The sequence below is a fragment of the Coptis chinensis genome, chromosome 7, assembly GCF_015680905.1.
Source record: "Coptis chinensis isolate HL-2020 chromosome 7, ASM1568090v1, whole genome shotgun sequence".
Classification (NCBI taxonomy): domain Eukaryota; kingdom Viridiplantae; phylum Streptophyta; class Magnoliopsida; order Ranunculales; family Ranunculaceae; genus Coptis; species Coptis chinensis.
Window position 1 is genome coordinate 12,840,365 of NC_141462.1, and position 16,324 is coordinate 12,856,688.

General features: G+C 37.6%; 2 pseudogenes across 2 annotated transcripts; one reads left to right on the plus strand and one right to left on the minus strand.

Annotated features, from left to right (window-relative positions):
* On the minus strand, positions 1 to 1,437 carry LOC147486092 (uncharacterized; annotated as a pseudogene). Its single transcript, XR_015202751.1, has 4 exons — positions 1,392 to 1,437; positions 1,272 to 1,285; positions 925 to 1,054; positions 1 to 202 (listed from the first exon to the last, which is right to left on the minus strand). The product of XR_015202751.1 is annotated as an uncharacterized LOC147486092 (transcript).
* A 6,630-nt stretch (positions 1,438 to 8,067) lies between these two features.
* On the plus strand, positions 8,068 to 11,875 carry LOC147486093 (chloride channel protein CLC-d-like; annotated as a pseudogene). Its single transcript, XR_015202752.1, has 13 exons — positions 8,068 to 8,147; positions 8,236 to 8,323; positions 8,788 to 8,843; positions 8,992 to 9,066; positions 9,168 to 9,318; positions 10,013 to 10,149; positions 10,244 to 10,377; positions 10,478 to 10,555; positions 10,646 to 10,701; positions 10,836 to 10,919; positions 11,005 to 11,154; positions 11,272 to 11,419; positions 11,567 to 11,875. The product of XR_015202752.1 is annotated as a chloride channel protein CLC-d-like (transcript).
* Positions 11,876 to 16,324: the final 4,449 nt, after the last annotated feature.

The window sequence follows — 16,324 nt, forward strand, 5'->3', positions numbered from 1 at the left end:
TCACCCGCAAAGACCACCGACTGGTCCGATAGACTTCTCCAAAATCTCCAGCACCCTTGAGGCACGGGCTTTTGCATCATCTATGTTAAAGGCGCTTGTCATTTCATTCACAAACGTTGAACCCACTCCGCACCATTTTTTGGGAGATTGTTGACTCGTAAATCTTCAGAAGGTACAACATTTTCTCCATTATATTCTATACCTGCAGATGTCGCACCATGAGGGTTGCGATTCTCAAATAAGCAAAGAATAATCAAGAGAGAATCTACTTTAGAGTAGCCTACTTAACAAGGTTTTGCTTATTGAAAGTGCAATTTACCATGGCATATTGTGAGCTAATGGCCTTATGTTTCCCTTCACATAAGATAATGGTTTTTCTTATTTTCCCCCTCAAGAATAAAAGAAACAATTTCAGCATGATAATTCATACTCACGTCTCTTCTCTCTTTTTTGAAGGATGAAAAACTCTTTTTTATTATCACTATCAGTAACCATTAATTCCATAAATCAAAAGGTACGAGTCTTCATACAAAGCAAAGGATAGTAATATTCTTTAAATAAATATACGGTATAACCAAGAGGAAAGCCCACATGTAAACTATTGGGGACTATTTCAATCCCTATTTTTTTGTTTAATGAGCGCCATCCTAATTTCCTTCATCTTGAAATTGTTGGTGGGTCCTGGACTAAATAGCCAAGGAAGTCAAGGCTTATTCACTTGTGAGGTTTTAAAGATGGACAATTTTCACAATATATAACCAGAAGTTACTGACAAAATCCAAAATAGAAAACTTTTAGAGAATAGTGGCTTGAATATCCAGATTTAAAACTATGTCGCTTAGCAACCAGACTAGCTTACATTAAAAAGGGAATAAAATATATAACACAGTTAGTTAGACCAACTTGCATGGATCCTTTCTGTACCTTGTGTTGGTAGATTAGTATTGACTGCAGCAGATGTTGAGTCTCTCTCAACAGAACCTAGACGAAGTTCATTCAAACTCTTGATGGCAGAATCCAAGTCCTCAGATTCATTGAGTGCTTTCTCAAGAAGCTGAAGAGAGTATTCTACATTAGCAGACAAGTAATATTGACATATATACATATACTCGGAACACTCAGCAGCAACTGGGGAAATATAATTGTTGAACTTAAATAAAGAAAAGATAAAATGACCAAAATCCTCAAATTTACAAACACATACACATACACATACACCTTGAGTTAGAGCTAGCAAATTAAAAGGGAAAAAAATCCCTAGAATAACTAACCTGGTTCGATTGGTCGATACAAAGCAATCAACTTGACAGCTCTCTTACCTTTTTCTCATCCTCCATCTCGAAGTTAGAGCAGCGACACACAAATGAGGATGAACAGAATAAAGGGCTCACCTTTAAATGAGACACTTCTCTTATCCCTTTCGATCTTGTCCCCCATCTTTACATTCTTCTCAAGTATACACTATTGTTCCAAAAAAAAACCTCATCTGATCTACATAAAAAAATTTATCCCTGAATCAAGTTACTGATGAACTATTGTGAATAGTGGAAAAGAAATTGAATAAATTTTAATTTAGAAATCAAGTTACTGATTAACTATTATGAGCAAAGAATTCATCAACATCGAAATAAGCCTGAGAACTTATAATAACTATCAGCAATAATTAACTTTGCGTAGATAGATTGTGAGCATTAGAAACAGGTTAAATCCAGAGAAGCAAAAGAAAACAAAAAATATCTTACTACATCGAAGTAGTGAGACGTACGTATTTCTACTCAAATTTCTCCTTAAATGCGTTGTGTTTTCACCTCATCAGTTCAAAAATCTCAAAACAGTAAATTAACTTTTCAGTGCATAACCAAAAGCAATCCATTTCATAGAAAAAATAACCAAGATCAGTTTTCAATTCACAATTTAAAGAAACCTAGAAAGCAAAATCATCTTAAGTAACTTACCATCAAACCCCTTCACGGAAATCGAAAGATGCTGCTTCTTTGATTCGGGATTAGAAAACAAAAGACTTATTAACGAATTGAGGCATACTAAGAATGAGAGAGAGAATGATCGAACATCCTCTACGAGGTCAAATTAAAGTTTGAGATAGATACTGAGATGCCTGTTTCTTTTGGAGAGAGTTTTGAGAGAGTGGTGATCGTGGGGAAGCAACTTGACTAATTTTCATGGGCCTTGGTCGTGAGCCTGTGAAGACCAATTGTTACTAATTTGGTTAGGCAGTGACAAATAATGGCTGGGTATACAATTGTGCGTTAGTGGAAAACAAAAAAAACTACTTGTCACGTTTTTCACTATGCTGGTGACAAAAGACCATCTAGAAACAATCACAAAAATCCTTTTCTGCCATTTGTAACCGTTTCGAACATAACAGTCACAAATAATATTTTAAAACAGTCACAAAAACCCTTTTTTATACTAGTGACTGGTCTAATCCAGAAATTTTAGCTTGAATAGCAGCTGACTAAACCATCCAGCTTCTTTTCATTTTTATTGTATTGAAGTGTTCATGTCATTTACTTTGAAGTTTGAACATGTAGAGAAAAAGGGTGATTTTTTGCTTTTCTCATATAGGGCACACCCTGCGCTCCTTCTTACCTTGACAAGGGCGCGGGTCGTGCTCATGCCTTGGTCGACATCCAGAGTCTTCAGCGCACCTTGCACTCCCTCTTGCCTTGACAAGGGCACGGATCACACTCCATCGTATTTCAGCACGAATTTGACTTATTTCAAAAGTTTTCTGAAATAGTATAAATATAGATTTTTTCTGTAGAAACCTAACTTAACCAAAACCAAGAAAAGAGAGATTATAAGTGAGCAATTCTTTGTGAGTTGAGTGTTCATTCTTTGTGAGTGAATTGAGAGACTTGTAATCTGTTACTCCGGACATCTAGTAAAACTTAGAACTCGCAGTGTGGACGTAGGCAAATTGCCAAACCACGATATATCTCGTCTTGTGGCTTGTTCTTCCTTTACATTAATATGCTTGTTTATTTCATATTGAGAAGTATTGGGATATTGGTTGAAGGGTGTTGAAGTCTTGTCTAGTGAGAAGGATTGATCTTTGTGTAGGATTGATCTATTTGTTATGGGTAATGTTGTTTCTGCATTATCCTATTTACAACAATTGGTATCAGAGCGTAGGTTTACGACCTAAGATTTTGAGTTTAGTGCTCGAAATTTGTGTAGACAAGGTGTTCGATTAAATTCCGAAGTGAAATTGTTTTTTGGGTTATTGTGTGTAACTTGAAAGATGTCTCCCAAGATGTCAAACGCAAGGTTTGAAGTAGAAAAGTTTAATGGGAAGAATAACTTTGGGATTTGGCAAGTCCAAGTAAAGGACATCCTCATCCAACAAGGTTTGCACAAGGCTTTAAAGGGGATTAAATCTAAGGCGGCGAGTATGAGTAATGATGATTGGGAAGAGTTCGATCTTCAGGCTTGTTCATCAATCCGGTTATGTCTTGCTAATGAGGTCATGTATAGTGTGATGGGAGAAAATACCGCTGCCGGTATTTGGCTCAAACTAGAGTCTAGGTATATGACCAAGAGCATGATGAACAAGATGTACCTTAAGAAGCGTCTTTATCCGTACATGATGGTGGATGGTTCAACGATGCAAGAGCACGTTAGTGAGTTCCATCGACACCTAGCAGATTATTTGAATGTGGGCATGAAGATGGATGATGAGGATCAAGCGTCATGTTTAATATTCTCCTTGCCATAAAGCTATGAGCATCGAATGACTATATTTATGAACAGAGAAGACATTGATCTTGACGAAGTTCAGAGTGCTCTTCTTTCTTATGAGTTGATGAAGAAGGCACGTGTAGAGAATAGCATTGATATAGGTCAGGGGCTAGTGGCAATGAGAAGTCTAGATCCAAGTCAAAGAAGCCTTTGACACATGTGAAGTGCTACAATTGCGATGAAAATGAACATTACGCAAGTAATTATTCTCACCCGAAGAAAGAGAACAAGAGAGATGGCAAGAAGAAAGGTAAGGCAAAAATTGAGGCAAGTTATGCTTCAGGCTCTGAAGGGGACGAATTGAGCCTCTGTGTGTCCACACAAGGCTATATGGCCAAAAGGTGGATTCTTGATTCTGGATGTTCCTACCATATCTGACCGAATAGAAAGTGGTTTACTTCTTATGAGAGTATTAATGGTGGTTCCGTTTTGATGGGTAATGACGTTGCTTGTAAAATGGTAGGAATTGGAAATATACGGGTCAAGATGCATGATGGTATAGTGAGGACTTTAACTGATGTGAGGCATGTTCCTGAGCTAAAGAAAAACCTTATTTCTCTTGGTACCTTGGATTCCAAAGGCCACAAGTTTGTGGGCGAAGGTGGAGTCCTAAAGATTGTCAGTGACTCTTTAACTGTTATGAAGGGTCAAAGACATGGAACCTTGTATACTTTGATGGGTAGTACGGTAATAGGTGATGTAGCAGTGGTTGCATGTAGTAATGATTCTGAGTGCACTAAGATGTGGCATATGCGACTAGGGCATATAAGTGAAAAGGGTTTGTCTGAGTTGTACAAGCGAGGGTTCTTGAAGGACTTGAAGAAGCCAAGTATGGGGTTCTGTGAGCATTGCGTCTATGGAAAGCAGTGCAGAGTCAAGTTCAAGTCAAGCAAGCACACGACAATATGCATCCTTGACTATGTGCATACGGATGTTTGGGGACCCTCCAGAGTGGCTTCAAAAGAAGGTAAGCGCTATTATGTCTCATTCATTGATGATCATACCCACTATGTGTGGATGTATATGATGAAAACAAAAGATGAAGTGTTTGAGACATTTAAGAAGTGGAAGGCAAGGGTTGAGAATCACACAGATAGGAAGGTAAAGACACTACGGTCTGATAATGGTACTAAATATACCTATGGGCCTTTCCAAGAGTTTTGTGGGCAATAGGGAATTGTCAGACACTAGACAATCAGGGGCACGCCACAGCAGAATGGAATGGCAGAGAGGATGAATAGAACCTTGCTTGAAATAGCGAGATGTTTGTTGTCTAATGCCAGTCTAGGCAAAGAGTATTGGGCAGATGTAGTGTCCATGGCGTGTTACCTGTATAATAGGTCACCAGTTCCTGCTATAGATTGCAAGACACCTTATGAGGTGTGGTCAGGTAACCCAACTGATTATAGTATTTTGTGAGTATTTGGATCGACTGCTTACTACCATGTGATCGAGGGAGAGCAAACTAGATCCTAGAGCTAAGAAAGCCATATTCTTAGGCTTCACAAATGGGGTAAAATGATACAGATTGTGGTGTCTAGAAGACCACAAGTTCCTGGTCAGCAGAGATGTTACCTTTGATGAGACTTCCGTGTTATCTTTCAGTAAGCCGGAAAAAGCTGGGCAGAATGGTGAGTCTATAAAAGTTCAAGCCACTGAGCTTGAGTTGTCTAATGCAACAGATGACTGGTTGGTTCATGATGAGATACCAAATCATGGAACCACACATCAACAGGAAGAAGAGCAAGAGCATCTGTAACTTGTATTGGCTGACCCTAGGCCAAAGAGACAAATTAAAGAAGTGCACAAGTATGGGCACGAGAAGCCGGTGAAACACTATATGGTCAGGTGGATTTAGTGGCATATGCACTGAATATCGAAGATGATGAGCCAGATAGTTTCAAAGAAGCTGTTAGAGATGCTCATTACAGAGATTGGTTGGTTGCTATGCAAGAAGAGATAGAGTCTCTTGATAAAAATTACACATGGGACCTAGTTTTATTGCCAAAGGGAAAAAGGACTATCGGCAGTAAATGGGTGTTCAGAAAGAAAGAGGTCCTTCCTGAGTCCGACAGTACTGGGTACAAGGCAAGAGTAGTAGCAAAGGGTTTCTCCCAGAAGGAAGGAGTCGACTACAATGAGGTATTTTCCCCGGTGGCCAAACATACTTCTATTCGTGTGTTATTGAGTTTAGTTGCTCACTTCGACTTGGAGTTAGAGCAACTTGATGTGAAAACTGATTTCTTGCATAGGGACTTGGAGGAAGAGATCTATATGAGACAACCTGAAGGGTTTGTTATTGCTGAGAAAGAAGATCATATATGCAAATTGAATCGGTCACTATATGGGTTAAAGAAATCGCTCAAGCAATGGTACAAGCACTTTGACGCATTCATGATGCAACATGAGTACACCCGAAGTAAGTATGACTGTTGTGTTTACTTTCGTAGACTTCATAGTAATGACTTCATCTATCTCCTACTTTATGTGGATGACATGCTTATTGCTTCCAAAAGCATGGTGGAGATAGACAAGTTGAAATCTCAACTTAGCTCTAAGTTTGAGATGAAATACTTAGGTGGAGCCAAGAAGATACTGGACATGGAGATTGACAGAGATAGGAAGAAGCAACGGATAGTTGTATCTCAGAAGAAATACCTTCAGAAAGTAATTTCTCGATTTGGTATGGAGAATGCAAAGTCGGTTTCCACACCTTTAGCTGGACATTTCAGGCTTTCAGCTAATTTCTCTCCTAGTTTGGTGGAGGAACAAAAGCATATGGCTAATGTTCCTTATGCAAGTGTCATGGGCAGTTTGATGTATACTATGGTGTGCACATGCCCAGACATTTCACAGACAGTTAGTGTTGTAAGCAGGTATATGGCAAATCCTGGGAAGCAGCATTGGGAGGCAGTGAAATGGTACTTGAAGGGTACCTTGGATGTGGGATTAGTTTATGGTGGAGGCACTTATTATGTCAGTGGGTATGTGGATTCAGATTATGCAAGTGATCTAGATAGATGACGATCGACTACTGGTTATGTGTTTATGATGCATGGTGCACCAGTTAGTTGGAGGTCTATGCTATAGGCTACAGTTGCTCTATCTACTACTGAGGCAGAGTATATGGCAGTGGCAGAGGTAGTGAAAGAGGCATTATGGCTTCGAGGTCTTCTGGATAATAGTGTTGCTTTGTATTATGATAGTCGGCTTCGAGTATATGGGTATTGAGCAGAACAGTGTTGCTTTGTATTATGATAGTCAGAGTGCTATTCATTTGGTGAAGAACCAGGTTCATCATGCTCGGACCAAGCATATTGATGTTCGTTATCACTTTATACGGGATGTCATTGAGGATGGTGATGTAGCACTTGAGAATGTGGACACCCATAACAATCCTGCTGATATGTTGATAAAGGTTGTCACCGGAGTTAAGTTCCAACACTGTTTGGACTTGCTCCAAATCCTACATGCTTGAATGAGCCATTTGTGGGTATGCCCTTCGGGGCAGTTGACTGCGAGTCTTCCTTGCTGGATGTGTTCCTATTAAATGTGTTCTTGCTGGATGTGTTCGGCTCAATTTTATGTGTTAAAACCTCACCGAGGTAGAGAATGTAGAGAAAAAGGGTGATTTTTTGCTTTTCTCATATAGAGCGCACCCTACGCTCCCTCTTGCCTTGACAAGGGCGCGAGTCGCGCTCATGCCTTGGTCGACATCCAGAGTCTTCAGCGCACCTTGTGCTCCCTCTTGCCTAGACAAGGGCGCGAGTCGCGCTCCACCGTATTTCAGCACGAATTTGACTTATTTCGGAAGTTTTCTGAAATAGTATAAATATAGGTTTTTTCTGTAGAAGCCTAACTTAACCAAAACCAAGAAAAAAAGAGATTGTAAGTGAGCAATTCTTTGTGAGTTAAGTGTTCATTCTTTGTGAGTGAATTGAGAGACTTGTAATCTGTTACTCCGGACATCTAGTAAAGTTTAGAACTCGCAGTGTGGACGTAGGTAAATTGTCGAACCACGATATATCTCGTCTTGTGGTTTGTTCTTCCTTTACATTAATTGTTTTACTTTATATGCTTGTTTATTTGATATTGAGAAGTGTTGGGATATTGCTTGGAGGGTATTGAAGTCTTGTCTAGTGAGAAGGATTGATCTTTGCGTAGAATTGATCTATTTGTTGTGAGTAACGTTGTTTCCGCATTGTCTTATTCACAACAAAACAAGTAAGATTAGTTGAAGGCTAACTAAACAAGGTAGACTGTTGCTATGTGCAGCCACCCCCACTGCCAAGAGCTAGGAGTCGTATGGATTCTCTAGTCTTTACATCAGACTTTGTCAAAGCAACCAAAAGTGAAGATACTATTCCTGAGAGTGGAAATTCCATGTTTGTATCTCAACTAGAACTCAAGTGACTGCTGATGAAGTATTGAACAGCGAAACTGGAATTGAGATAAACAGTACTAATGTCCCAGAACATTGGTTAAGGAGGACAAGGAGTTTTTAGAGAAGAAAAAGAAGTTGCACGATCTTGAGCGGCAACTTAGCAATGCCTTTAAGCAGGTAGTTTGTCTAATCTTTACTGTTTATCCTTGTTATACATTCCTCCATTTCTATCTTTTCAATCATGTAGCTGAATCTCGTCCAAGCTCAGCTATATATTGGAGGAAAAATGGAGAGATAGGGTTGGCACTCATAAACTTCCCTTCAAACAGTAATTATGGTTTCATTTACAATTCTAACTTGCTTTCTACGCTTTTATATTTTGTGTGTCTTCTGCAGAATGAGGCAAATTTGCAAGATATGTGATTGACATTATTTTGGTCATGCAGAGTAAAGGGGATTGACTACAGGGTTATTCTGCAAAATGAAAATCAGCTAGAGATTTCCTTCACAAGAACATAGAATTTCTCCAGAAAGGCACCCATGTTCCCTTGATTATTGACACAAGGTACACTTCTTCCACATACCTGGAAAACATTGCAAAATGAAACATGAGCAGGTTCTTTTTGTTATGCTATTTGCAGTTTTACTGTTCTAAGGATGGGGCAATGATCTGGCGACTATCTTTTTCAATACAAAGGTCTTCTTAAGTTTCTAACAACCTTCATTCATATATTCTTTGTATAGAGTTATAGACTACATTTTGCTTGCCATTTTTTCGTTAATGGCCTTTGGCTGTTTGCCTCTCTCATACTATATTTCTGAGGGAATATATGTCATTGTTGCAGAATGATGCGATACGTAATCTATTTAGTGCAAAAACATTTCACGAGTACAGTGCCCAAAGCTTACTAACATTTTTGGTATGCATCTGTTTACCCTTATGTCAGTCTAATTACTTGATATGAGGCATATTTCCTGTGCATGAGTTGATTGATTTTGTTGACTGGTGGCTTGTTTCCAGGTTACGTTTTATACTTTGGCAGTAGTAACATTTGGTACAGCTGTTCCAGCTGGTCAGTTTGTTCCCGGAATAATGATAGGGTCAACGTATGGACGCCTTGTTGGCATGTTTGTGGTTAACTTTTACAAGACCTCAACATTGAAGAGGGAACGTGAGCCGTTATTCTTTAGAATTGTTAGAATGGGATTGATATATTAGTTTCTTACACTCTGGAAGTATGTCAGTGTGAATAGCAATAGAGTTATTGAATCATTAATTCAAAACTCAATTTGTTGGTTATTTTTACGATAGGATAGAGAGGGCTATAGAATTAAATGTGAAAGGGACATATAAATATCATTGTGCACTCAATTGAGATATGCACTCATTAACATGTTCAATTTCTTTTATGGAACTGAGATCTTTGTCCCATTTAGGCCAGCATGACGTTATCGTTGTGCTTGCGTCTCAACATTTACATTATGCTATGATCAATCTGCAACCAAAATATGGGCGAATCTATATCCGCCGCAGGGTATAATCTGGTTTGGTCTGCTGGTTTAGGCTGGTATCTAGTTTGTCCATCTGTTGATTGGGGTTTAGTTGAGCCACATTTTACCTAGGTTTTTATCCCTTCATCAACAATAACTGAAAGTCAAACATCCTACTTACACACAGAAACTGTCAGATCTTTAGGTTATAATGTGGTAGCTAGTAAGTTACTTTTTGTTTCCTTTATTTTTAACTTCACTGGGTGATAAGCCCTTATATCATTTGGAAATGTTAAAGTTAAGTGCAGATATTATATATCAGTCTTCTTTCATCCGAAGTATTTTGCATATGGCTAAAACTGTTCAAACTTACAGGTATGCTTTACTTGGTGCTGCTTCTTTTCTTGGGGGTTCAATGAGGATGACAGTACGTGTCACTTTGTGTCATTATGGTTAAAATCACAAATAACTTGAAACTACTTCCTCTTATCATGATTGTTCTTCTATCGAAAGTACATACTGACTAATCTACATAATCTTCCATTGTTACTTATTAGTCATTACTAGCAAATGCCATAATAAAATGTGCTATATCTTTTACTGCAGCAGGTCGTTGTCGATGCTTTTATCGAAGGTTTATATGAAGAACAGGCCCACTTGAGGGGCATACCATTGCTCGAGTTCAACCTAAATACCACATGCGAAAGATGACAGCCAGGGAAGCATGCAAGAGACAAAAGGTTGATCCACTCTCATTTCAGACTGCATCTATTACGTCTTTCTTAATTTGTTGAATGTACTTGTATATCTTACTTTGGATATATTTTCCATGTTGAAAAGGTAGTCTCCTTTCCTCGTGTTGTTAAAGTTGCGGATTTGGTTTCTATTTTGCGGAACAACAAGCACAATGGTTTCCCGGTGAGTTTCGCATCCTTCCTTGTTTCACATCACAAAAAGACTTCCTTCGTGCTTTTCTGTAATGCATGTTTCATGTTTGCTTGCTTCCAGGTGGTAGATCATGGACGAAATGGAGAGGCACTCGTAATTGGACTCATTCTTCGAAGGTAGAACATCTTTAATTACGTTTCTTTGTTCCGCATTCAATTTGCATTTTAGTTAAAAAAAATGCATGAACTATATTATATTGTTTGATTACTTACATTTTAAAAATTATTCAAATAACTGGTTCATAATGCAGTCACTTGTTGGTACTTCAATCTAAGATAGACTTTCAGCATAGTCCTTCGGCCTGTGATCTTGGAGCGGGGTCGGTACCAATAAGGTAATTGATAGCTCGGACTCTATCTTTTCTCTTACTTATTGCTTTTCATTCGTTGGCAAATACTGATGAATCGTCTCAAATCCAGGCACAACTTCGGCGAGTTTGTCAAACCGGCCTCTAGTAAGGGGTTGTCCATAGATGACATTTAGTCGAGATGACTTGGATATGTACATAGATCTAGCCCCTTTTCTGAACCCCTCTCCTTACATTGTTCCAGAGGATGTCTTTGACAAAGGTAAAAATTTCATTTATCACTACAGAACTAAGTATTTATATATTTTTTATCTGGAAGTATGATTTCGTGTCATTCATTTCTTTCTATAATCGGGTAATTCTTTACTTGTATGTACAGGTTTACAACCTTTTTCGTCAGCTAGGACTAAGGCATGTATTTGTTGTACCCCGTGCTCCTCGTGTCATTGGTTTGATTGCAATGTAGAGCAGCCCAAGTTCAACGAGTTATGCAGAGTAGATGTCAAGCCCAAGTTAGTGGAAACAAAGTAAGATGGTAATTTAAGTTTTAATTATAGCACATAGAAATGCTCTTGCTATGTGCTACAGTTTTTTTCCATTTAGCTAGGTTCTAACTTTTAGACTTATGGGATTTTGACTTTAATATCATTTTCTTGTGATTCATTTGTATATAGGTATTTGTGCAGGTGGATGCTCATGAAAAGGTTATTAATAAAGCTAGAGTTCTGTGAAGCTAGGACTTCAAATCATTTTCGAAAGTATTCAAGTGCAAGAGAATGATAAAACGTAACGGAGAAACATGCACGAGGTGAACTAAAGCATTATTATTTGTGCGGGGTGATGAAATATATTGAAAAATATTTGGAAAATTCATCTTATATTGAGCTTGTGGTAATAAATGCTACAGACTTTTTTTTTGTTTTTTACTTGTATGAATATTCATCTCTTTATCTGTTTTTCGACAAAGGAATTTTGATTGGAAATGTGGTTTCTTTGTAATATTGTTATTAGGATGGATGGATTATTAGTTGGATTGAAAGGCAAAAGTTGATAAAACTAGTATATATATTTTTTTTTTCATTTTTTTTTAATTCTAAAACGTTTTAGCCACGGCCAATGTCCGTAGATAATGCAAAAAAATGTGTGTGGCGAGGATACTTTTACTACGGATTATGCCACAGCTTTTATCTCTCACAAAAATAATTGCTACGGATTATGCCACGGTCCTTCTCAATGGCACTTGCCATAGCTTATGCCACGGTCAAGAACTATTGTAGTTGCTACGGCTATTCCCACGGCCATTACGTTTGAACCCCACTGAATTGCAACAGCCAATAGCCGTGCTAAAGCCCTTTACCTACGGTTTTGGTCCGTGGCTAAAAGTCAGCTTTCTTATAGTGTTGTTTCTAAACTTTTCTTGTCATTTCAATAGTGTTGTAACTTGTTTTCTTTTGATTGAAATGACAAGGAAAGTTTAGAAACAAGTTTGATTGATGACAAACTTGTTAACAAAGTCATCTCTTTGTCTTCCTCTTTTCATTTCATGTTTTAATCCAAGTAACCAACTTCAATGTTTTCAATGTTAGTTCTATCTTCCTAGACAATTTGTTTCAACCATTTTAGAGTCTAGAACATGAATAGGAGAAGTTAGAAGTTCTTGTTTTTAGCCATCAACCATTTTTTTTTTTCCAACTTAAGATTTTGGATGAACTTCAACTCATTAAACTAAACTCCCACAATCTACATCAACATCACTTAATACTGGTTCAGTTTTTGCCAGACTTGTTGCAAAGTAGTGAGTATTTTATCGTCTTATTATCAGTCTCATTTTTTAACATTTTGATATTAAATTTGAACCTAGTTATCCCTAATTTGAACGTTTTGATCGAAAAGTTGGTGTTTTTATGGAAACTTTAGTTTCACAAAAGTGGGTCGTTCCGTTAGTGCATATCTAAAATGCTTATATCGCTGTCAAGGTCGTTGTTGATTCTATGCAGTTGATTGGTATATCGATACTATTACGTTTTTGCTTGGTTTGAAGGTACCTTTTTTTGTTAGCTTATATGCTTGAATCTAGTATCTTGATACTATTTTGATTTTAGTATCTTCAAAGTAATATCCTCCACCAATAGCTCATGGAATAATTTTAAAGCTTTCAATTACTGCTACATATTTTTGTTTTGGGTTTGGCAGTGGTAAAACTTACTACTTTTGAGATACTCAACTAGTGGTTGCTAAGGAACTCACTTGCAAACCATGTTCACATATTTAATTAACCCAAGTACTTAAGAACAACTTCCTGGTTTATTAGATCCTTTGTAAGGGTCACAATTGTTTAAATCTTATATGGATTCTGCCCCCAAGTTGTTGTTGCTTTAGGTGGGCATGAATTCAGTTTAGGAAATCGAACACTTGACAGATCAGTAAATGGTAATCAAAACTTGAGAACTACAATTCGGATTTGGCTTTGTGCTTGCTGATGCAATTGTATAACGTGATTATTGTGTTATTAGTAAATCCTTGCTATGTTAAAAAATGAAATTTAGTTGATTCTTGGGCAAATTCTATTTAGAGTACATCATTGCATAGGAGTTCCAATGAAATTTAATTAAGCTAATTGGTTGAACATCAAGGTGAATGCTTCATTCTTTATTGTTGTATCAATATGACGCACATCCAAGCAGAGTGAAGTCATTAACCATTTTCTGTTTTACGTGGTAAGTCTGATCCCCCCTCTAAAATCAGATTCTTTAAAATTGAAGATTTTCTTTTGGACATTCGTGCTTGGGTGGACGATGATGGTTGATGATCTAATTCATGGAGGTAATAATTATATCCAATATGATCGTTGTGTAATATATGTTGTTAGAGAATATAGTAACTTGTTCTTGCATTGCCCCTTTAGATAGGAGTGCACTCTTGCTGCAACCAAGGGTTATGACTTTACCTTTGTTTGCACAAGCAAATTATGTTGAAGTTTTTTTTGCTAAATGGCCTAGACCCTTCTCCTTTGTTTTGCTAAATAGCCTAGACTGCGAGGGAAGACTTTTGGTTTCATCATGTACTTGACTGTGAAGGGGGGGTTTTTTTTTCTTCACTTTCCGCAGGTGATCTCTTCTCATTTTTCAATCCCTTGTGAAGCTAGTTTAGAATAATGGACTATTATCTTACTTGTTTTCTTTTACTATGATACATTACGACTCGGTGAATTAAGATAGACATGAAATCATTGCATGTTATAGATCTCGCTTGTACCTTTGTATATATATAGTTTGGACTAGATCTAATTAAGTGTTGCCCCTAATTAGGTGAACTTCAGTTTTTTTAATCAAGCTAGATGTGTGTTATAGGTGTCCAATATATAGTATTAGAGTGGATAGAGAGGAAATTTTACACACTAATCGGGGGTGTAAACCGTATAGAGTGGAAATTTTACACTCCAAATATAAAAAAACTCTCTCCAATGGGGGTGTTATACCGTAGGTAATAGTGTATTAGCTAATAGAGAGGGTGGGGAATTCCCCCTCTCGCTATTAGTTAATAAAAAACCCGGGTGACACTCGAACTGACGTCTAAGTGAAATAATTTTCGGACGTCACTTGGAGTAACGTCCCTTTCTAATTCTAAAGTAATTTTTTAACTCGGACGTCACTCCAAGTGACGTTCCAAGTGACGTCCCAGTTTAAATTAAAGAGGGACGTCACTTGGAGTGACGTCCGAGTTTAAAATCTATTTTTTTTTACACTCTTCCATTGGAGAGTATAGAGTGTGGATATTTATAAGCTATACAATACTATACAATTAGAGGTGTAAAATCCTAATGGCACCTACGTAGAGCCTAGATGGAGGTGTAATTTTACACCCCCCATTGGAGATGCCCTAAGCATTTATTGTTTAGGTTTTGATAGCATTAAGTGTACGTGAATTGACAAAGTAGGGACTGGTCTTGCTGCAGGTGATGGGCTGATTTCTCATTCATCTTGGTGGATGAATTAAAGCCATTTGGTGGAATGAGATTTAGTCGCCATTGTGACTGAATATGAGCCCAAGTTTGATTGTATTCGAGTGAACAAAAATTGGAGGACCTCTATAAATATAAAGTCATTGGCATATTACTTTAGGCCTCACAATGTGAAACTTCTTTCATCTCTCCTAATTGCAGCAAAGCTTTCTGACATGAGTTCCACATATTTTTCTTGCGATATATATGTTTACGTTCAAGTTTTTTATTTCAGTTTCTAATTATACAGGAGCTGAGATTGTGTGGTTTCTTAGCTTTAGTTTCTACTTGTTAGGTACAGATTTGAGATCACCGAACAGACTAGGATTTGCCATTAACCAATTTTTGTTGCTGAAAATTATAATTCACGCATGTTTTTCTTGATAATCCAAATTGATTTTCTTATATTCTATAGGATATTGCTTTTAATGATTATGATATTCGTTTGGTTAGTGATAATACCTTAGTTTCATTGCTTTTTTTTATCTGTTTTTTTCTTTTGGCACGAGTTTTATGAGGGATGCTAAAGCAACCCTAACTTAAGATATAACCATGTTGGAGCTGGCCCCCATCCGAAACATGCAAGGTAAACGGATTAGATTAACAAAATTCTATCGGTTTCTATGCTATGTTATGTTATGTTATGAATGACCAAATCCTGTTTCACTTCCGAATGAATAGTGACAGTTCAACAAACTATTGTAGGTGTAGATATGGGCTTTTCCCTGTGAAAACAATGAAGTACACACACTGGGAGATGTACGAGATTGGTGGAAGGGCATCTCCAAACCATCAACAGGTACCTTGCCCCCACCCAATCCTTTTGCAAAGTACGTACTGCATGCTTCTTTATCTCTGCATGCTTCTTTATCTGTTTATTCTTATTTATGTGGAACTGAAAGTAAGCCAATATTCATTTGACAATTTTAAACTTGAATGTGTATGTCCAATTTCTTTGAGATTCCAGGTCCTATGTTACTATGTTACATGGTTTATGGCCCCATGGCAATTGATTTCAGTCCCGGTCTTGGTTTCACACTGGTAATATTGATCCAGTTAGCATCTTGTGGGCTTAAGAGCATTCCCAATGCACGTGGGATATAGTGGGAATGTGACTATTCACCTTTTTATGGTTCAAAACATTTGCCCAATGCAAAGGTGAATATTAATGTGACTATTTTCCCAAGTCAAAACGATGGTGAAACCTTCAACCGAGATAGTAGCTGAATTGTGAACTTCGGATGGAAAATTGGATTCCGTCTCGTATGTTTTTTTTAAGAAAAATCAATTTTTTTTTCGGACATAATGTTTTATTCCGTCTCGCGTAACGTTTCATTCCGTCCGACGCGTTTTTTCGATTTTTACATTCAGACGGAATCAAATATCCCGTCCGAAATTAATATTCACCTTTGCATTGGACAGCTTCATCTTG